This window comes from Leuciscus leuciscus (genome assembly GCF_965113295.1).
Source record: "Leuciscus leuciscus genome assembly, chromosome: 3".
NCBI lineage: Eukaryota > Metazoa > Chordata > Actinopteri > Cypriniformes > Leuciscidae > Leuciscus > Leuciscus leuciscus.
Window position 1 is genome coordinate 31,149,584 of NC_138727.1, and position 21,796 is coordinate 31,171,379.

At 36.9% G+C, this 21,796-nt stretch overlaps 1 protein-coding gene and 2 long non-coding RNA genes across 3 annotated transcripts in view; all 3 read right to left on the reverse strand.

The window, feature by feature from the left end:
- The window catches only part of kcnq5b (potassium voltage-gated channel, KQT-like subfamily, member 5b), a 125,773-nt gene that overhangs the window by 100,663 nt on the left and 3,314 nt on the right, over positions 1–21,796 (reverse strand). The window lies entirely within an intron of this gene.
- Positions 1,654–4,973, reverse strand: LOC309495148. The gene is made up of 2 exons (XR_014204564.1): positions 2,317–4,973; positions 1,654–2,252 (listed from the first exon to the last, which is right to left on the reverse strand). It is a non-coding gene; the product is annotated as an uncharacterized lncRNA (long non-coding RNA).
- Positions 8,277–9,286, reverse strand: LOC309495147. Its single transcript, XR_014204563.1, has 2 exons — positions 9,187–9,286; positions 8,277–9,097 (listed from the first exon to the last, which is right to left on the reverse strand). It is a non-coding gene; the product is annotated as an uncharacterized lncRNA (long non-coding RNA).

Sequence of the window (21,796 nt, forward strand, 5' to 3'; positions counted from 1 at the left end):
AGTTATCTGGATAATCAGTATATCAGTTATCTGGATAATATCTGGATAATCAGTATATCAGTTATCTGGATAATCAGTATATCAGTTATCTGGATAATATCTGGATAATCAGTACATCAGTTATCTGGATAATATCTGGATAATCAGTATATCAGTTATCTGGATAATATCTGGATAATCAGTATATCAGTTATCTGGATAATATCTGGATAATCAGTATATCAGTTATCTGGATAATCAGTATATCAGTTATCTGGATAATATCTGGATAATCAGTATATCAGTTATCTGGATAATATCTGGATAATCAGTATATCAGTTATCTGGATAATCAGTAAGTTATCTGGATAATATCTGGATAATCAGTATATCAGTTATCTGGATAATATCTGGATAATCAGTATATCAGTTATCTGGATAATCAGTATATCAGTTATCTGGATAATATCTGGATAATCAGTATATCAGTTATCTGGATAATCAGTATATCAGTTATCTGGATAATCAGTATATCAGTTATCTGGATAATATCTGGATAATCAGTATATCAGTTATCTGGATAATATCTGGATAATCAGTATATCAGTTATCTGGATAATCAGTATATCAGTTATCTGGATAATCAGTATATCAGTTATCTGGATAATATATGGATAATCAGTATATCAGTTATCTGGATAATATCTGGATAATCAGTTATCTGGAATTCCTTTTCTGTCAGAAAGTTTAAAACACTCCCAAGTGTGTCAATCCCCATTTGAACAAATAAAATCTAAGTTACAAATCACCTTTAATCTATGATTGTTTGCACACCTAAATTACTATAATTATTTGTGCTGGTACCTTTGTGTTGAAACACTCAAGTTTATAACATACAAAGCAGGTTTTTTTTTAGGTAGTGTAAAGTACATTAAAGCCCTGTTCACACCGCCAGCCATTTTAGTCGCCGCAAGTCGCCAGTGGTTGGAGGTTAGGTTGATCATTTGAATTCCTACTGGTTGCCTAGTAAAATTTTTTAATTACATTCATGGATGTCTTGACATCAAATTAGTTTTCTTTCCACAACAAATAAACATTCTAGAGAATGTAATGACAATTTTAAAGCAATCAGTGCATAAATGTATAATATATTAAAGAAACAATTTGAGCTTTGACATTTATATACAGCTAAAGCGCAAGCCTGTGCTATCCATTTCTTCATGTAGTCATTGGTTTATCCTTTCATTCATGTTTTCATTCATTCCATTCCCTTCTATAATTCATCTACAGTAATAGAAGAGCATTTCTGTGCTGAATAATATGTGTTTCATTCAGTGGTGGAGGGAACATGGAGTCCGTTCTGGTCAGTGCGTGATGATGTGTTTCTGAGGACAGTTATGATTCTCTCTCATCATGCTGTGCCCGCCGGCTGCAGATATAAGCACAATGTAAAGGAACAGATCTAGAACAATCAGCTCATCAGCTCACTAAGGTAACAAACAAGGAAACACATTGAGGAAATTTCCCACTTCAGTTTAGATCCTGATTTCCAAATAAATCAGTTCCTGGGTGAAAAATCCTGTACTGTATTCCCTCACACACACAATAACATAAACAAGTGAACGCCTGCACACACACTTCCGGAAGAGACATTAGAAGTTGAGTGAATTTAGTAAGGATACTTCAATGAGTGATTTTTACATTTTTTGATTAAAGTTTAATGCAGTTTGTATTTGATTAAGAGCTGCAAATAAACAATAAAATGAACAGTAATCAAGAAAAATCACATAAGCTTATGTGCTGCACTAATATCAACACAGCTGGGATTCAGCCATAAGCACAAGGTTGTCGTGCTGATCTAACAGTATGATACTGTGCTGTATGATACCGCTGATACTTTGACCAAGACATTAATATAGTGTAACATAGTTGTTGTGTCTAATGACAAAAAATCACCAGTCCAGGAAAGCAACTTATACAATTACAACTTATAACTCTCACAACTGTCCTTTTATTCACGGTATAAATAATTGTTGTGAACCTAAAACTGAGACAGAAGAGCAGAAAGATGAAGGGTTGCAAGAACCTGTATATAAAGAAAACTTATATAAAAAAGGAAACTGATGAGAAGTGAGAGCTAAGGAGCGGATGCAAAAGAGGGTGAAGCAAGAAACAAAAAAAGAGAGTAAGAGAAATAAAGAGGATGGTAAGAGTACTCTGAAACATATTCAGAAATATTGAAAGTAGTTTAAAGTTCAGAAAAGAGAAAAAAACTAAAAAACAGCAGAAGATAAAGGGTACACACACACACACACACACACACACACACACACACACACACACACACACACACACACACACACACACACACACACACACACACACAAAGAATGTGTAGATGGAGAGCAGGAAGCAGCATGAGAGCTGTAGAGGGTCCAGTAGTGCTGGAGGTGCCCCTGCAGCTGCTGTCACATGATCACATGTTTGGCCCCCAGCCGATGACGAGGTCAGGAATATTTTTGATCTCTGCCAGTCTCATGCCATCCTTCTAGTACCTCTCTCTCTCTCTCAAACACACATCCTCTCTCTGTCTCTCTGAGTACCGCCTACTCTGGCTGAGTGTCTCTCTGTAATTAGGAATAAAAGCTCCTTACAGTGGCTGTTGATTTGCTGTGGCGATCTTTGAATAAGTGCCTAGAAACACTTGGACTTTAACAAGTGCACCTTCATGAGTGTCAGTTATCATGTGATGCATGATATTCTAGGGCTGCAACAACTATTTAATAAAATTTATTATAATTAACCGCCTCAAACCTACGTAGGTCATATATTTCATACAGCTGAATGGTGACGAACATGAAGCAGAGCAACAACTCACAGCGTAATGTAGGCTATAGAATGCAGTAAGAAAGCCTCTAAAATTCCAGATATTTGGGCAAAAATGCCCCAGTATGACTTTTTGTTTAATATTTTTATCATATGAAATAGTTAAGCAATTTCACACAAGTTCTTTTTTTTTTTTTTTTTTGAATAGCACGAGTTGCAAATGTGATATTCATTTTATACAACAGTTCAGTAGGGCTGGGTATCGAGTTCGATCATTTTTAGGCACTGACCGAATTGCCTCGATACCATCGAGTATCTAAAAATCTCTTGTTGTTCGGTCCTAAATTTCAATACCTAAGGGGTTCATCTCGTCAAGGGCAATGAGCCAATAAGCATGCAGCATGATTGGTTGCCCTGGTGAAAAAAAAAAAAAAGAAGCTAAGTATACTTGCAGCCAGACTAATTATCTGTATGCAGTATAAGTGTGTTAATGATTAGTTAATTTGAAGTGTGCTATTTTGAAACAATTCATTTTGTACTAATTATATTTTAGTTGTAATTAAATTGTAGTAAAGCATAACTTTAAGTGTATTTAGTGTACTTTTGTGTACTAAATTGGACCAACTTCAAGTATACTTAGTATACTTTAAGTATATGCCTTGTAAGGACTAATTACATGCTTGATTAGTGATATTAAAGTGTACTTTATTTGTGTTACAAGTACATTACATATTAATTATGAGTATCTTACAAATATATAACATATAAGCAATATACCATAAGTGTATTTATATATACATTGTATTTATTTTTGGGGCGTTTTTGCCTTCAATTTGGATAGGACAGTAGCTAGACAGGAAGTGAGGTGAGAGAGAGAGAGGAGGGACATCAGGAAAGGTCCACGAGCCGGGACTCGAAATCGGGTCTCCCGAAGCACATGTCGGTGCACTTGCCCTCAAGACTATCGTGGTGTGATATATTTGAGTAAAAAGTATAAGCTCATTCATACCTTTGGCTTATTCCAAATACTACAAATTGCATACTTTGTCTTCAATAACAAATGTACATTATTAGACAAATAAAACTTAGCTTTACTTTGTACAAAATACTATTGTATACTATAATGTATTTTGAAAGTATACTTTCAATGCATTGTTACAATGATAATTTCTAGCACACATTTAAAATATACCTAAAATATATTTTTGTATAAGTGCAAATAAATACACTTTTTAAAAATGAACTGAATTTTCACTTCAAGTATATTTTTCTAAAATATATTTTTTTGAAAATACATACTAAAGTACAATTATTTTAAAGTGTGTTAAAAGTTGTATAGTGAAAATAGGTAAAAGCATGATGCTAATATACGTTTAATATATTTAAAGATAGTACCATTTTTGTTAGTATTTTTGCAATATACTATTCTATTACATATTACGTACTATTCTATACTATTCACTAGGGTGTGGCGAGGCATCAAGGAAAAACACTTGTTTACGCCGGTTATGCCCAGAGACGTGGCTCACACGTGAGGATGTTAGTGTTTAAATGTCTCAACCCCATAGATGTAAAAGATGTGGAAAGATCAAAGATCAAAAGTGTGGCTATAGCATGTATAGATTTCACCAGGCTCGATGCCAACAGCAATGCCAACATGCAATATTTACGACAAGATAATTGCTGCCAAGAAGACCGGCAACACGACAATTCTGATGAAGGACTGATGGTTCACGGAATAAACTTAAGAGCAGAAAGTTGCTCCGTCTTCGACTGCAAGAAGTACTGGAGCACGTCACAAATGAACCGAAACTATGCGTATAGGCTACTTGCCTAATAGACATGAGAAATAGGTATATAGAAAGCTTGAAATTTCTACTTTTAAATGAGCTGATTATGTTATCCAAATGAAAGGTGCATTTCTCTCTATAGCCACTTTACAGCAGAGATGACGAGTCAGAAGTGTCAACTTCATCTTTGCAGCCAACACTGACTCAGAAAACACTAGTTTAAAAAAAAAAAAGTCTCCTTGCTATTTTTTCCCAACTAATTCATAATTATTAGGCTACTTTTGTCAGTGCTTTGCGGCAAGCTTAAAGCATGCGCTTGAGCGCGAGGTATACATTCTGCCCCTCCAGTGGCCTATATGAGTCATTGAGTCTGTAAAAAAAAGTTTTTTTGGTAATATGTAATGTAATCTTGTAAAAATGGATTTCATAAAATTTGTAGCGACAAAAGTATCGTTCAGGAACTGGTATCGAAGTCAAGATATCGGTATTGAAAAAATTGTAACGATACCCAGCCCTACAGTTCAGTAAATAAGAAGTTAATATGTTGTTATATTTTAGACACAGTATTGTCTGTTTTTGTTCAATTTTGCCAATGAATATATAACCTGTAAAGCCAGAACAGAACTGTTGTGCATCTCAGAGCTGAACTCTGAATAAATCCGTGTTTTGAGCGAATTAGTCGGGTGAACCAATGATTCAATGGATCATTTATAAAGAGAGCCATTTAACCATAGATATCATATATAAACGCTAGATGTCTTATGGCGCCGTCACTTCCGGCATCACCGTTCGGCCATCTTGTCACAGTGAAGCTGTGAATTAAGGTGAGTGATCAGCATGCACACAAATCCTCTTATCTCGCTGAAATCTTGATGGATTTACAAACGGTTTGGTTTCTTACAAACGTTATTAACGTGGCTATAATTCCGAATGCTTGAACATGTATGTTATAATTATTCATATGAATGCAGTGTATGTATGCAGTGTCATAACTACATCTCTGACGTTTATAACAAACCAAACCGTTTGAAAATCGGTAGAAAATTGAGCAAGTTATGGTTATTTAAAAGTACATGCACCATTAAACGAGTGAGCGAGCTCCCTGTGATAAGATGGCCGCCACGTGCGGACGTCGACCTCCATTGGCCAGCAGCGCGCACGAGACATCTAGCCTTTATATATGATATCTATGCATTTAACACTGTTTGAACGAATCAAATGAAGGAATGACTCGATGACGTATTTAGACACTTACTGCCACCTACTGGCAATTGTAGTTTCTTTTATCATTTCATTAAAAAAGTATCACTTCATAAAAAATTTAAATGAAAATTCTGTTTATTTACATTTACTCACTCTCACGTAATTTCAAACCTGTATGACTTTCTTTCGTGAAACATAAATGAACATATTTTGAAGAATGTTGGTAACCAACTGTTTTGATCTGTAAATATATTTAAATACTAATTCAGATGCTGCTTCTGAAAAACAATCATGGCAGTTACCTAAAAGTTTATGTGTAAAAATGTATATGTTGAATCAAATCAAATATTTATTTCTAAAGCTACTTTTTGTAATGTCTATTTGATGCTTTTCTTATTTCACACAATAGTGACTTTAAATTATCTTTTGGGCGTAATTTCTCAGCCAAATTTGATGTGTGATTAATGTGCGATTAATTAATCGCCACATCATGTCATTAATTCGATTTAAAAAATATGATCGTTTCACAGCCCTAATTGAGAGCATTTATTTTTAACTTAACTCGTCTGGTCCCACTTTATATCAAGTGTCTTTAACTACTACTAACACTTGGTAACACGTTATTTCAAGGTGATGTACTTACACGTAACTACATGTACTTACTATACTATTAATAACAAAAATAATGCATAATTACAAGTAATTAACTCTAACCCTAACCGTAACATTATAATAAGTACATGTAGTTAATTCATATTATTCAGTACTTATTTGAGTAAGTACAATGTAACTACATCACCTTAAAATAAAGTGTAACTACACTTAAATTAATCATTTGATACAATGCAATGTTTTACATTGTCCTTATATTTAAAAAAAAACACCTGCATGTAATTACAGCTGTAATTGCATCTATAATTACACTGTTGACCACCCTTCCCTTACACCTTAACCCACCCTTAAACCTACCCACCAAGTCTGTCCTAACTTTACCCGTATCCCATCTCAATAGCAGCAAATGTGTTTTGCAATACAACATGAACACAATAAGTACACTGTAATGTGACAATAAAATGTGACCACTAGTCCTAATAGCAAGTGTGTGATTAAATGTCACTGCATTGTACTTTATGGAGAGTGCATATTCATATCAGTCAACAGTGAATGAAATCACCATCAAATACAATAAAACAGTTTGTCCACAAAAGGACAAAGCAAGAGAGGGGAGTGTAAATCACTAATTATAAATGATAAAAAAGTACAGACTCAGTGCTAACTTATCAGAGGTGTAGAAAGCTCTGCAGGAACACTCACAATCAGGCTACACCTCTGAACATAATAACCTGTTAATTTTAGAGACTTTTATGTCCGATTACATGCATAGGCATCAATCCCATGGCCGAGCACCCATGGAAAAAGACAAGATATTTTCCATTAATTTTAACCAATCAAAATACTGATTGGGATTCAAGAACCTCTCTGATTAGTGGGTCCCACATCGGGTCCTGGCAAGTCACAATATACAGACAATTCTACCATTATATTTAACATTATAACTTAACAACCTCACACAAAGGTTTTTTGCACAATGATAAATTGCATTTTAAGTAATTAACTCCAAAATCATCAGGTATATCAGTGAGAGAGTGACTCGCGACAGTGTACAGTATTTGTCAATTGTCAAATTTTTGTTAATTGACAATTGTAATGTATTTGCAGTCCATGTGTTTCTCTCACAGGCAGAAACATAAATCGACGCCTATGATTGTGTTACAATCACCTTATAGTAACTACTGCCTAACAACATCAGGCAAAGGGACTGCCAATAAAAATTGGCTAACTCAGGTACATGTAAATTTAATGAAAAAGTTGATTGCTCTGTAAATAAAAACACATTACTCGCATTAGGCTACTTCAGTATAGGAAAAATCATGTGATTAATATGTACTGTACTAAGAGTATGTGTAATGTGTAATGTGTAAAGTATATATTTGGAGAAATTGTGCAAGTTGTGGAATACTGAATAACTTAAAGGGATACTTCACCGATTAGCATTAAGCTCTGTATCAGTAGAAACCCGGTAGTACTTTCGAATTACCGTGCTTCCCTCCCTCATGTCCCCCTGAGACGAGAGATTTATGTATTGTGTGTCTGGAAAAAAAAACTCTGATTAAGCAAAAAGCTTCATTTTGCGTCATCTGAGGCTTTTTTGGCCAGAGGCTAGAGACTACAGCCAGTAGTAGGAGCTAGTTACGCATGTTTTCAACCCGCCCATAGGGGGTGGGATCTCACGATAAAACAGCATCCTTTCAGTTTCGAGTCTAGTACCTTAGTTGTATCATTTCTTCCAATACTGCCCTCTGTAATCGGTAGGCATGGCTTGGGAGTGGCCTCATAGGGCAGCGAAGCAAGTACATTCTGGGAGTTGTTGTCTTTCATCCACAAGAGCCAAAAATACATTTTCTGGCTTTTCTCAGAAGGCACCAACTTCTAAATTAATTTCACATTTCTACTACATAAATGACCCAATTTAAAAACACATTCATCTTTCCAGTGGTGAAATATCCCTTTAAAGTAATGATCAACGCACTAATCAGTTATCAAAATAGCTGTTAATCGAGGCCCTATATTTGTATGTGTGTGTGTGTGTGTGTCTAAAATAACCATATTTTGGGGACAAATTTTTACCCAGAAATTAGCTAAATCTGACAAAATCTCCCAAAACCTCCTTTCGGGGACGTCCTTGTTTGTAAAAACAGCATAAAAATAAAGTAAATGCTTTTTTTTCTTTTTTCTTAATTGTAAAAATGCAGAAAGTTTTCTGGTAAGGTAAGGTTGTGGGTTAGGGTTAGGTAGTATTTTTAACTAGCTGCATATAACATCTATAGAAGTCTATGCAATGTCCCTATTGAGATAGCTAAGTGTGTGTGTGTGTGTGTGTGTGTGTGTGTGTGTGTGTGTGTGTGTGTGTGTGTGTGTGTGTGTGTGTGTGTGTGTGTGTGTGTGTGTGTGTGGTCCTGCCCTCACCACAAAGATGGTAATTCAAGAAATATTTGACCTAGTGGGGACACTTTGGCATGAGACGGTGTCTGAGTCACGTGTAGTACATGCCAAGCCATTGGCCTCGGATGAAGTCAGCTGATGCAACGTTGTGCGTAATCATCTCAATAAGTAACACTTGCACATAAGCGTCACCAGATTAACTTGGCTGAAGAAGCCACGGAGGCGTACTTGAAGTATGGCACAGCGACACAGCGTCTCATTCCCATTCTCAGGGAACCGGGTTATATACATAACCCCTTTTGAGGGCACCATCGATGCCACGTCAATACCATGATGTGGTGTCTCGTTACCATTCTCAGGGAACCGGGTTATATCCAGAATATACAGTTTGTACAGTATAGAAATTATTATATCTATGGAAGGTCCCCATAAAACATGGAAAACCAATATGCGTGTGTGTGTGTGTGTGTAAGGATGCATATGAGGAAAAGTTGCAGGAATTCCAGTGTAAACAAAATGTTCTTCAAAATCATTTAAAAACAGTTTATTTCTTTGTTCAAGACTCCACCCAATCATGAAGTCATAAAGTTACTCCCAGCAGCACTGTTTTAACATTTTATAAAATCATTTTCTCATCTGAAACCACAGCCTGATGGAAAAACAAGCCAGCAATAACGTAAAGCCTTCAACAGAGGGAGTAAGGGCTTGTTCTTAATAAAAAGTGGAATTTAATGACATAAAAAAACTCAAAAACAAAGTACTTACATTACATAAACCAGTGGGTGTCACTTATTTGCTTTCATTGTTAAGTCTTCAAATATTATGGGAATTTTATGACATATTACAAGAATTTTCCACAGTAATCACATCAGATGGTCAGAACTGATCTGGTAAAGAATAAGCCGTAAAGCTTTGTGAGCACAGCCACTAAAAACATTAGCATGGCTTACTCTCTAAATTAGCCCTTCCAGATGATTTTAGGAATGCAAAACTTCTGTGACCCTGTCTGACATCCAAAAACAACAGGTGTGTATGAAAAAGAGAGAGATAGCAAGAGGGACAGAAAGAAGGTTTGTGTGGTTTTCAGGGGTCTGGAACACACCCGTAACCAATTTTTTCATACTGACATTATTAATGGCCAAACAAACTGTTTTTTGGGACCATTTATTTGACATCCAGGCAAACAAATAAAGTAAAGTGATTCATGAGAGACACCTGGCTTGCTTAGTTGGGGACACCTAATATTCAACAATATTATTGATCTGACTGTACTGATGCTGTTGTATGAGAACTGAACTGAGCTGGATGATGACATCATTTTTTTTGCAGAATTGCTCTATAGATGAAATGAACTAATTTAATAACTGATGATCTTTAAAACGGAACTGAATCAACACTGAACTGACTTCAGTGGAACACTGCAAAGCTGCTTTGAAACAACCTGTATTGTATAAAGCACTATACAAACAGAGGTGACTCGACTTGACTTTACACCAAGCCAAGTATTTATGAAAGTAGTAGTAAAGCAGTAAATATCTCCCAAATTCAATTATAGTGACTCTTTCAGAAACATAATGGTGCAATAAAGGACAGTTTGTGAGACAGCAGAAACATATACCCTCTTAGGAGTGATTGAGACAATGTGTGAAGAACAGTGAACACATTATCAATGACCGAGCACAAACAGGGTCATACGCCTTAAGTTTTTGATGGGTCACCAGTGGCAGTTCTATTAATACTAGAATGATACTGATAGTAGAAAATTTGTTATAATGAAGTATTAGCCTATAATGGTATTGTTTTGTATTCACATAGGTTCAAATTTGCAGTTTTTTGGTAAGTGTGTGTACAAAGTTCTGTAATGAAACTCTAGATGGCACAGGCTAGGTCCTTAACTCAAACGCTTACAATCATATTCTCTATAGGGCACAGCTAATTGGTTCCTGTTGTATCAGCAGCCAATGAGTTTGTGTGCTCAACCTTCAAATACATGGTTAGCATTTGCCTTAGTGCCTGTGCGCTTTCAGAAACCCTCCACCTTCCCCAGCTCCACCTGTATAGATCTGCTACGGGTAATCCATGTACGCTATGTTGTAGAGCAGCAGCATGTCTTACTTGCTCACAGCAGCGTGTGGTGTATGTTTTGGGAGTAGCAAGTCCCGTACTCTGCAGCAACCTAGCAGATCTATTCCGCCAAGACCAAATATATCAACATTGTCATGCCAATTACCATGCCAAACACTCACAGAGTTGTCATTACAGAAATAAGTTTGCTTGTTTATTATACATAAATGTGAAATAATATATTTTTTGATTGCAACTTAAAAAAAATCACTTGGATTTTTTTTAACTTGATGAACACAAACAAATGGTAAGTGTAGCATCTTTGTAGCATGTATAACAGCTGAGTTGAAATTGAGAGTAGGAACAGTTGCACATTAAAAATATGACTGTATGAGTCACTGTATAAGCTGTATGGAGTCTACACCACACACAATTGGTATAACTCAATGTATCAAAACCAAGATACAAACTGAAAGCATCTGTTATGGTTGCATCATTTCAGATTTTTAAAATTGCGCCACAGAGATAAGTGGTATAAACTGTTGACTTCTACCATTGTACAATATATAAATTACCTCCCCGCACAAAATCACCATGCTGTTTGGCTGTGTGTAAGATGAGCTTTTTAAAATACATTTTACAAAATAACTCCACAGGAAAAACATTATAAGTTTTGAATGATAAGATTATATGATTTGAATATCAAGTTTTGGTTAAACTATCTCTTTAAAGCAAATGATATTCAGAGAGTGTGTCCCAATTGGAATGACCATGTGCAAATAAATTATCATAAGAAATAAATGTTTTTTTTGTTTGTTTTTTTGGCATACATGATTGTTAAATTAATGATTTTTACAAAATTTTAACAAGGCACAAATGTAGTTGTGAAAACTAGCAGTGTTTTCATTTTATATTCTTTTCATTTGTTTTAGCACGCATTTTACAAGATATTAGACGCTCTGTTGCGCAACGAATCCTCCGCCATCGTCATGCGATCAGTGAACTGTGATTCCTGCTGCACTTTCACAGTCTGTGTGCGACTGCAACTCGTGCTGGATGAGCAGAGTAGATGTTTACTATAGTTTACACAATGGTTTTTATTTTTTATAAAAACAGCAAAACGACAGTGGAGGAATGCAATCCTGAACAAAACATCTATTTTAACATAGAAAGACATTACATTTTCATTATCAGGAAGAAATTCTAGCATGCTAGCCAAAACAAAGGCACACTATCTTCCTGTAATGTGACAAAGAGAATTTTCTGATTTCCCCAATGGTCTTAACTTGAGCTGGGGTGGATTAAGGTGTAGTCTGGAATGAAACTGAAGAAGCCCTTGTTGATGCAGGTGGAACAGAGGGTGTTGAATGATTCACTGACTGCTATGGGACTGATTCCTGATTGATTCCTCGTTTGCTCGGTCATAGTCAGGAGAATTTTTTGCTTTTCATCACTAGGCCTACTGGGGCACACCATCCAAAAAATGTCCCCATATTTTGAGACTCTTTTTATTTTAATTGGCAATCATTGTATTTACATGCAGTACAGAGTCGATCATAAGCACACATTACATGATTGCTGAAATATCAGGGGAAAAAATTCTAATGTCGGGATACGGTATAATATCCAACATCAGGAAAGGTTTATCAATGATAATTTATTGGGGCACAGCAGTATTTCACTAGAACTTGTGCCCCACATTTTTATTGGCATTTAATATCAAAGAACATTCAATATCATTGGAACCTTTCCATTGCACAAAGGTTCTTTATATCAGATTATTTAGATTAATAAGAACAAAATAAGATAACGACCACATGGAAGGCAGAAGCCAATTGTAGAATAGTGTAAGACTGGTGAAGCCACATTTCAGTACTGGATGTCATGTATAATAACTGATAGAAGTGAACAAGAAAAGGCAAAAAAAAAAAAAAACCTTGAACCTTGTAAGTGGCTAAGATCATTATATCTGATAACTCTCATGTGTTGTTTTCAGAGTTTGAGCTTTTGAACTCAGGAAAGAGGTACATGGTTCCCCTGTGCAAATACAACAGGTATAAGCGCTCATTTGTTCCTCTCTCAATTAAGCTCATAAATGATCAGCGATGAACGTGTGACCATGAATTTATTAATGTACTGTATATCTGTGATTGAATGTTATGTATGGACATGATACTACTTTTGCACAAGCAGATTTTAGAAAATGGTGATTTGCAATTTGCACAGCTCTTTGAGTAGCTTTGTACTTTTTGTCTTTTAACTGTTTTAACCCTGTATCTGTGTTTTGTCTCTGTTGTAATCTTTTTGGAGAAATCTCTTTACATCCAAAACGAATTTCTCCTTGGGGAGACAAATAAAGATACTTTGACTTTGTCTTTGATAACAGGGTTTCCCGTTTAAATAGGAACTCGCACTGTGTCCTAGGATGCTATTGGGGAATGCCTCTGGCATGACAATAAAATTGGCCGGCCCTATGACGTCACTACTGGTGCAACCAGAGTACAAAAGGGCACCTGTAATACACATCATTCACTTTCTTGTCTTCAGGAGCCATTTTTTTGTGACGTTTCGAAGGCAGTTATGGCATTGCGAGACTTTCAGGAAATGCGTACATCCATGTCAGCGCTATCTGACACCTGATGATACACACAATCTGTGCAAGATTTACTTGGACGAGGAGCATGCTCGCTCGGTGCTCTAGGGGGCTGAATGCGAGCATTGCGCGAGTTTCTCTCTGCTCTCGTTTGTCCCTTTTCTCAAGGGAATTGGGACAATTGACCTATCGGTAAGCTCCTCCCCTCGAACGTAGATGAGCCAATGGCAGTTGAGTATCAGTTGCACGGGGACCGGAACTCTGAAATCTTTAGGTTTCAGCGCCATAGAGAAACATTGGAAGATCCAAAGCTCTCATCGGTTTGATGGTGTTTATGCTGCAAAAATGGTACAACGATGTGAGCAAGGGTATGAGTCAATGCCACCAGTTGAAGAGACGCTGGCCAGCTATTTCTCGCTGGGGAGGCATTGATGTTAAAAGCTCCCACTCTTCCGACCAAACCGCTGCATGTGACGTCACATGTGAAAAGCGGGTCAGGCCGGGGCTGCCCTGCACACAATGACTGTGTTGCAGGCTTACCAGGCCGATTTGCTGAAAGACCTGGATCAGGGTCAGGGGCTCCACCCCTGAGACGGTAGCAGAACTGCACTGCACAACAGATCTATGTCAAGACAGATCGATGGCGGCAATGGTGGCTATGGAGAGGCATCTCTGGGTCAAAGTGGCAAACATCAAGGAAAAAGAGATAAACGTTCTCCTCGAAGTGCCAGTTTCGCCCTCTGAGCTCTTCGGCACATCCGTGGAGACGGAGATCGGGAAGTTCAGAGAGGTCGAAGGTGTGGTACGGAGCCTTCAAAACCTATATACCACACAAGGTCCAGGTCAACACCCCAAGCCTCGAGGGGGCCTGGCCCGTATTGTCGCCAATAGCACTCCTCCTCAGACCCAGGAAAAGTTAACTTGTACTATAGTTGCAGTACAAATGAAAAACTTAGTTGTAAACTAGTTGTGTACTCAAAGTTTACTACTGTTACACATAGAGTTTACAAAAAATTGGGTAAATTTAGTCCCAAGTAGTATTAAAACACACTTACAAGTATACTTACATTGATATTAGTATACTTACTACATAAAGTATACTTAAAAATAAACTTGAACTTTCCTTAACTACACTTAATAAAATAAACTTGAAACTTTTAAGAGACTGCAAAAAATATTGGACAGTAAAACACAATAGGAAGAACCCAGACCAAATCTATATTATACTAACATATTTGAAGGACACTTTATATGACAGTAGTGGGGAAAAAGACACTATTTTTATTGCAAATCAGCATTTCTGAGGCAATTACGGGACCACTGGCAACCCAGTTCTTTCAGATTGTATGTGTGTGAAGCTTAGGCAGAAGTGGCTGACGCCTGGGCCTGTCACAATGTCATGACTTTAATGCAGACTGAGGGTTTGAAGATAATTAACGCTGACCTGGGAACAGTCAAGGCTGGGCCGGAGTAAACTGAGGAGAAAGGGGAACAAGGAGGAACAGCATGGGGGAGGGTACAGGAAGTGGGGATATGAAAAAATATGAAGAGCTGCCCATGTGGAGATAGATTATAAGAGGACATATAAGAGGACATATTTGATGAAAACACTGAACAAAATAAATGTGAAAATGTATTCAGTCACACACAATGCTAATTATTTTTTAATACAATTACCGATAAAAATTTCCCATAACTTTAATCTTTAATGAAATTCTTTAATTTAAAAAAGAATTATGAGAAGAAAATCATTGGTTTGCTGATTTAAGCAAGCATGGGGCTGATGGAGCTCAAAACTTATTTGAACTTTGAAAGTATCTATACATAAAACTATACATGTTCAAATTGGCTATTTTATTGTTTTAATTTAGTTTCCATTACATACAAAAAGCCAAGATCAACAATTCTGATTCACAATTCAATTAGATCACAAAATAACAGCTTATAGTAAAAAAAAACACCCTCAAGCTATCCTAGGTGTACGACTATCTTCTTTCAGACAGACACAATCGGAGTTATATTAAAAAATATCATTGCTCTTTCAAGCTTTATAATAGTAGTGAATGGCAGTCCTGATTTTGATGTCCAAAAAAGTGCATCCATCCATCATAAAAGTAATCCATATGACTCCAGGGGGAAAGGCCTTCTGAAGCAAAGCGATGGGTTATTATAAGAAAAATATACATATTTAAAACTTTAAAAACAAAAAAAAACTAGCTTCCGGCAGACGGCCTACGCAAGTCGACTTGTGCCAAAAGAGTAACGTCTGAGAGTAGTGTAAGCTTTGACGCCTCTCACGGTTCAAACAAACAGGACTGGGCAACAAACTCAAGCTCTTCTTTCATGACCAGTCTTTTGTTTTGCCCTTTCCTCTGCGCTTCTGCGTTCATCAATGCGTCAGTTCAGGCATTACTCTTACGCCATATATCGATGCGTACGGCCATCTGTCAGAAGCTAGTTATTTTAGTTTATAAAGTTTTAAATATGGATATTTTTTCTTACACAAACGCATCGCTTCGCTTCAGAAGGTCTTTATATACCCTTATTAAATATTCACCTTTTAAGTGTGTCTGCAGTCCGCTCAAAAGCAAAACTTAATTGAATGTGACATACATGATTTCTAACTCACCCTTTTCCCATTCACACAAACACAGACACATGCACATCCTACATTATTAGTTAATTTCTAGCAAATTTTCCATACTTCCAGGAGGACAAATAAAATAAAGTTTTGGTTGGCCCACATCATGTAGCGTATTACAGAAACATGCTAAGGCCTGTTCTTCCTCACTGGTTAATAGCAAGAGAAGAGGGCAAAGGAGGATTAGATCAGACCTGAGAACCGCTCTGGGAACTATGGCTGACCTCTAAGACTGGTTCACTCTCACAGAGAAAGGCCTTAAATATGAGCTACCCTCTGACTTCAAACTTCATCATCGCAAATAAATCTAAAGAAATACAGAAGGTCAACAAAGGTACATTATCTGGGAACATGGGCATATTTCAATTATGAATTCAAAGCAGACACACATGTACGTGATGATGCATATTATATCATGAAAAATTACTTTTGATATATAAACTGTCATTTTTGGCATCTAAACCATTATTGACTGAATATTTATGAAGACTCTTCTAAACACACAATTCAAAAGTACAAGACATTTTGAACATTCAGATTTTGAACAGACATTCATCAGGCTCATGCTTGTTTTTCCATCTGTAAATCTCCACAAGTAACATGGTGAAAGGTAAAAAAAAAATTAAAAATGCATTAACACTGGATTGTTTATTTTGGAAGGTATTGGGGGTTGGATTGGACCTAGTGGAAACGGCAAGCCAAAGCTGGTAAGAGAGGTTCTTTCATTTGGAAACATGCAAACAAGGCTCTCTCTCTGTCTCTCATTTCACACTCACACCCAATACATACACACATATACACACTAAAGCATTTATTCAATTGCATGCTTCAAATCTGAAGGCTAAACACAAGTGGACAATATTCTAAAATAATAACGAGGGTCAATATGAAAAAGTCTACGCAGAAGTATAAATGAAAACCAGCGCCTTGCCTATAGCGTAGAGGTTTCGGCGTAGGTCCGACGCAGAAGTATAAATCAGCCTTAAGTGTTATTTCACAGGGGACATTTTCGAGTAGAACTCCAGTTGGGGACAGGTCTTCAAAAACAGGGATTGTCTGGTCACCCTATCTAATAGGTTTGGTCCTCTTAGATCTTTTTTGCACAAACCCTATTCCATTCAAAACCCTATTCCTTCTGTCCTCCTTTTGTTCATCAACTTGCATAGTGCTTTTTCCAACATAGACTCAATGGAAAGTTTCCAGATCAAATAAACACTACAGGCAGTGAAACACCAACAATTTGCATTGCTTTTCACACAAATTATGATGAAAGGTCAGATTATCAATTAATAAAGACATATTTTCATGCCGTTCCTTTCACAATAATGTTATGATGACCCCAAACATTTTTGAAGTTTGTATCACATAACCAGCTCCACATGTATGGCTGTTCTGATGTAACAAACTTGCTTGATCGCTCAACTGGTACAGTATTGCACTTGTGATGCAGAGTGCTTGGGTATTAAATGTGAATTCCATGAAACAAGAAGAGTCACAATAAAAAAAGCTTGAAAACTTGTAGAAGCAAGTTAAAACCACCATGATTGCCTTAGCAATTCTGTTTTTATCTCACATTTACTTTTGTTAACATTAGCGGTTAGGTTTAGGGTAGGGTTTAGTGTAGGTGGCATAAACATTTTTAGGGCCACTCATTCAACATTTAATTACCAAATTGCCACAATATATACAGTACAACAACCAACATAATAAAACATTCACCTTTCAGATACCTTTAGTGCCACTTTTAGTGCCTATTGCATTTTGTTTAGTTGCCAGGTTAAAACCGTTACAAGTGGACACAATTTCACAGCCATTATACCAAATCTACCCCCCTGAATTAAAGACAGCATTGTTAATTAGTATAGGCATTGACAGAGAAAGAAAGAGAGCAACATTTATGCATTGTTTTTTATATGATTCATCTGAACTACAAGAACTGCAGCTGCAGAAAGTTCCTCTGACTGTTCCTCTTCTCAGCTCAAATACTACACCTGCAATAGGCTTTCATTGTGGTAAATATATTCAACAGTGGGGGCAGCCCTGAGACACCAGGGAAAACACATAAAGTCCTGAATGCCTCATTTACTAAAACTATGATCTTTACAAACATATATGTGACTCATTGTGTATGTTTGTCTATGAAAAGGAGGTTCGTTATGAGAAGGAGAAGTACAGTTTGCCCTTTATCTGAGTGTATATGGGTAGAGTTATATCTGCAAGTGCTCACAATGTGAAAGCGGTTTCACAATGTGACCGGCAGCTTCCTGTATGGTGGTGTGTGAGTCTGTGAGAGGACGTGTCTGTTAGTAAGACACTACAGAGAGTGTCTTCTAAAACCTTAAACGTGTGTATAACTGTCTCCCTTTTCAGTTTGATTTGACAGACTTTTAGTTTGACTATCTGAGACTTTCTTTCCTGTATGCTAGAAGAAAAATAAGAGAGCTCCCACACATATTCTTTTTGGCAACAGAAGCATAAAGTCAAAATTATATTAAAATATTTACTTTCATGTACAAGTATGTTCCTGCTCTTAAAGTGAGAAATTTGATATCACTTCACATTGGCTACTGGTTAATCCATTCACACTTCCATTTTCCAAACTGCCTGTCCCATGTAGGTTCACGGGGATACTGGAGCCTATCCCACAGGAAAACACCCTGGATGGATGACCAGTCCATCTCAGATATTGGAAAATGCTAACCAATAGTCAAAAAGCTTTTTATTAAATTCATATTCGGTCTGGCTGCATTCTGGTGTAGAACTCTCACTTTTTTGTTACGATCCAATCCACTCCTGCCCAACATTTATTCTCATTGAATACCTTTTCACTTTTAAATACATCACATTATTGATGTAAGTGGATTGCGAATTGCATTTTACGTTGACTAAAGGGATCATTTCAGAAGAAGATATTTTGAAAAGTCTTTTGTCCTTCAAAAGAACGTCATTTAGGCCCAGTGTTGGCTTTCACTGCATTAGCAAAAACAAAAATGTTTTTGTGTAATTTTTTGGATGAACTAGCCTATGTCTTTGAATATGCATTACCTGACTAGAAAACAGCTGTATAGAGGAAATGGTGACACAGTGATCTGCTTATGTGTAAATGTGTGGTATATGTGTGAAAGTGTGAGGGGGGAGAGTACGGTAAAATGTTACAGCAAAACAGAGCAGCATAGCCACTAAGAGGTCACACAAGACTTAAAACATGGCAGTGGTGTGTTTCATTTGACTTCAGTTACACACATTTAAAATATTCGAGCTGAGCCCCCAGGGTGAGATTTTTAAGATGGCCGTTATTTCAGAATGTATCACATTTCTATTTCCATTGAGACACCTCAAGTTTGACGCGCCTCAATCACAATAGCGCTTTATGACTGATGTATCAGTTTTATTTATTTTTATTTTTCATTAAAAATATTCACAAACTATTGATTTTGAAATAGAATCAGAGTCTGCTGGATGTACAACAGGTAATACATCCACTTCAGAAATACATGAAAGAAAGTGGCTGGTGAACTGGGCAAAGAACAGAGTAAACTTGACTATTAAATACTATGTGTTTCTGACATGAATGAACCATTTTTTTCCCCCCTGCTTATTTTGCATTGATTTTCTGCTTCCATAGACATTAGTTTGTATTTGACAAATTATAAATATTTTTGCTTGTACTTATGTGTATTTAAATGTCTGAAACCTAAAATAAACATTATGTGGTTGAAAACCCTGAACAGTTGCGAAATATGAAAATGCTCAGCGCCAGCAAAAGTAGATTTATTACGTACTCCTAGGCTAAATAGTTTTGCGTTGCACAATTAAACTTAGTTGAAACATAAATAGCGTCTTGAATTTAAAGGCTACTATTGGCTCATTGAATATAAACAATATTTGATTAGGGACCAGACTAGAATGAGCACACGTCAAAGGGTCAAACTATCACATGCCTGAAATGCCAGTGCAAGAGTGAAAACCAAAATGGTTAAAAGGTTCTAAAAAATAAATGTGTCAAGTCTTAGACAAGAAGTGGAAGTGGGCAGTGGAATGGGGGCAAAAATGCAAGGTCTCAAGACGGTTTTAACTTGAGGACCACGTTTTTAGAACGTGTAATGCTCGAGACGTTGCAAAAGACACAAGACGCGAGCCCAACGGTTATACACCTCCATCTAGTGCGCGTTTACATAGAAAAACAATGTAAAAGCGCATTCGAATGGAAAAACGCATTCTGTGTGAATGTTCTCTAAACAATGGCAAGGCAAGTTTATTTATATAGCACATTTCATACACAATGGCAATTCAAAGTGCTTTACATAGGAGAAATAAAAATAATTAAAAGAAATAAGAATAATTAAAACAGTACAGTACATTACAAACAGTCGGACGAACAGCGGCACAGTGCTCATTCAGTAAATGCATAGCTAAACAGAAGTGTTTTGAGTCTGGATTTGAATGTGACCAGTAGGAGCACATCTGATCTCTTCTGGAAGCTGGTTCCAGCTGCGGCTGGCATAATAGCTAAAAGCGGACTCACCATGCTTAGAGTGAACCCTTGGTATTTCTAGCTGATGTGATCCTAATGATCTGAGTGATCTGTTGGGTTTATATTCAGTGAGCATATCTGCAATGTATGGAGGTCCTAGGCCATTGAATTATTTATATACCAGTAATCATACTTTAAAATCAATCCTAAATCTAACTGGGAGCCAGTGTAAAGACCTGAGGACTGGTGTGATATGTTCATATTTTCTGGTTCTGCTCAGAATCCTGGCGGCAGCGTTCTGTATGAGCTGCAACTGTCTTATGGTCTTTTTGGGAAGGCCAGTGAGGAGTCCATTACAATAATCCACCCTGCTGGTGATGAAAGCATGCACAAGTTTCTCTAAGTCTTGTCTGGAAACAAAGCATCTAATTCTTGCAATATTTTTGAGATGATAGTATGCTGATTTAGTTATTGCTTTGACATGACTACTGAAACTAAGGTCTGACTCTAGTGTCACACCAAGATTCCTGACTTGATTTTTTGTTGTTTGACCCCTAGAGTGAAGGTATGCGTTCACCTTGAGAACTTCATCTTTGTTTCCAAACGCAATAACTTCAGTTTTGTCTTTGTTTAATTGAAGATAGTTTTGACACATCCAACTGTTGACTTCGTCAATGCATTGGCACAGGGAGTCAATTGGGCTGTAATCGTTAGGCGATAGGGCTAAGTACAGCTGTGTGTCGTCTGCATTGCTGTGGTAAGCAATTTGGTTATTTCTCATTATTTGGCTCATTGGGAGCATATACAGGTTGAACAGGAGTGGCGCAAGAATTGAGTCTTGAGGGACTCCGCATGTCATGGATGTCCACTCAGACTTATGGTCTCCTATACTCACATAATAACCTCTCCCATCTAAGTATGACCTGAACCATTTTAGGACTATCCCAGAAAGGGAAAATTCTGTCACTCAGCCGAGTTTTTTCTGATTCTTTTTTACAGAGTTAGCTAATATTATGACATTATGAGCACCATTTTTAAAAGCCCCTCAGAAAAAAGGCTCTGCTCTCTGCCTGACTGACATAAAAAAAGAGCATCATGGCCTCTGTCACTTTCCTTTCAAATGCCTGCTGACTCTTTCTCCTCTAGCAGCTGTCAATCACCTTCAAGTGTCACACTTTTATGAGGCTTCGAGGCCAAGCATCTGCTGAAAAGCATCATGGCTG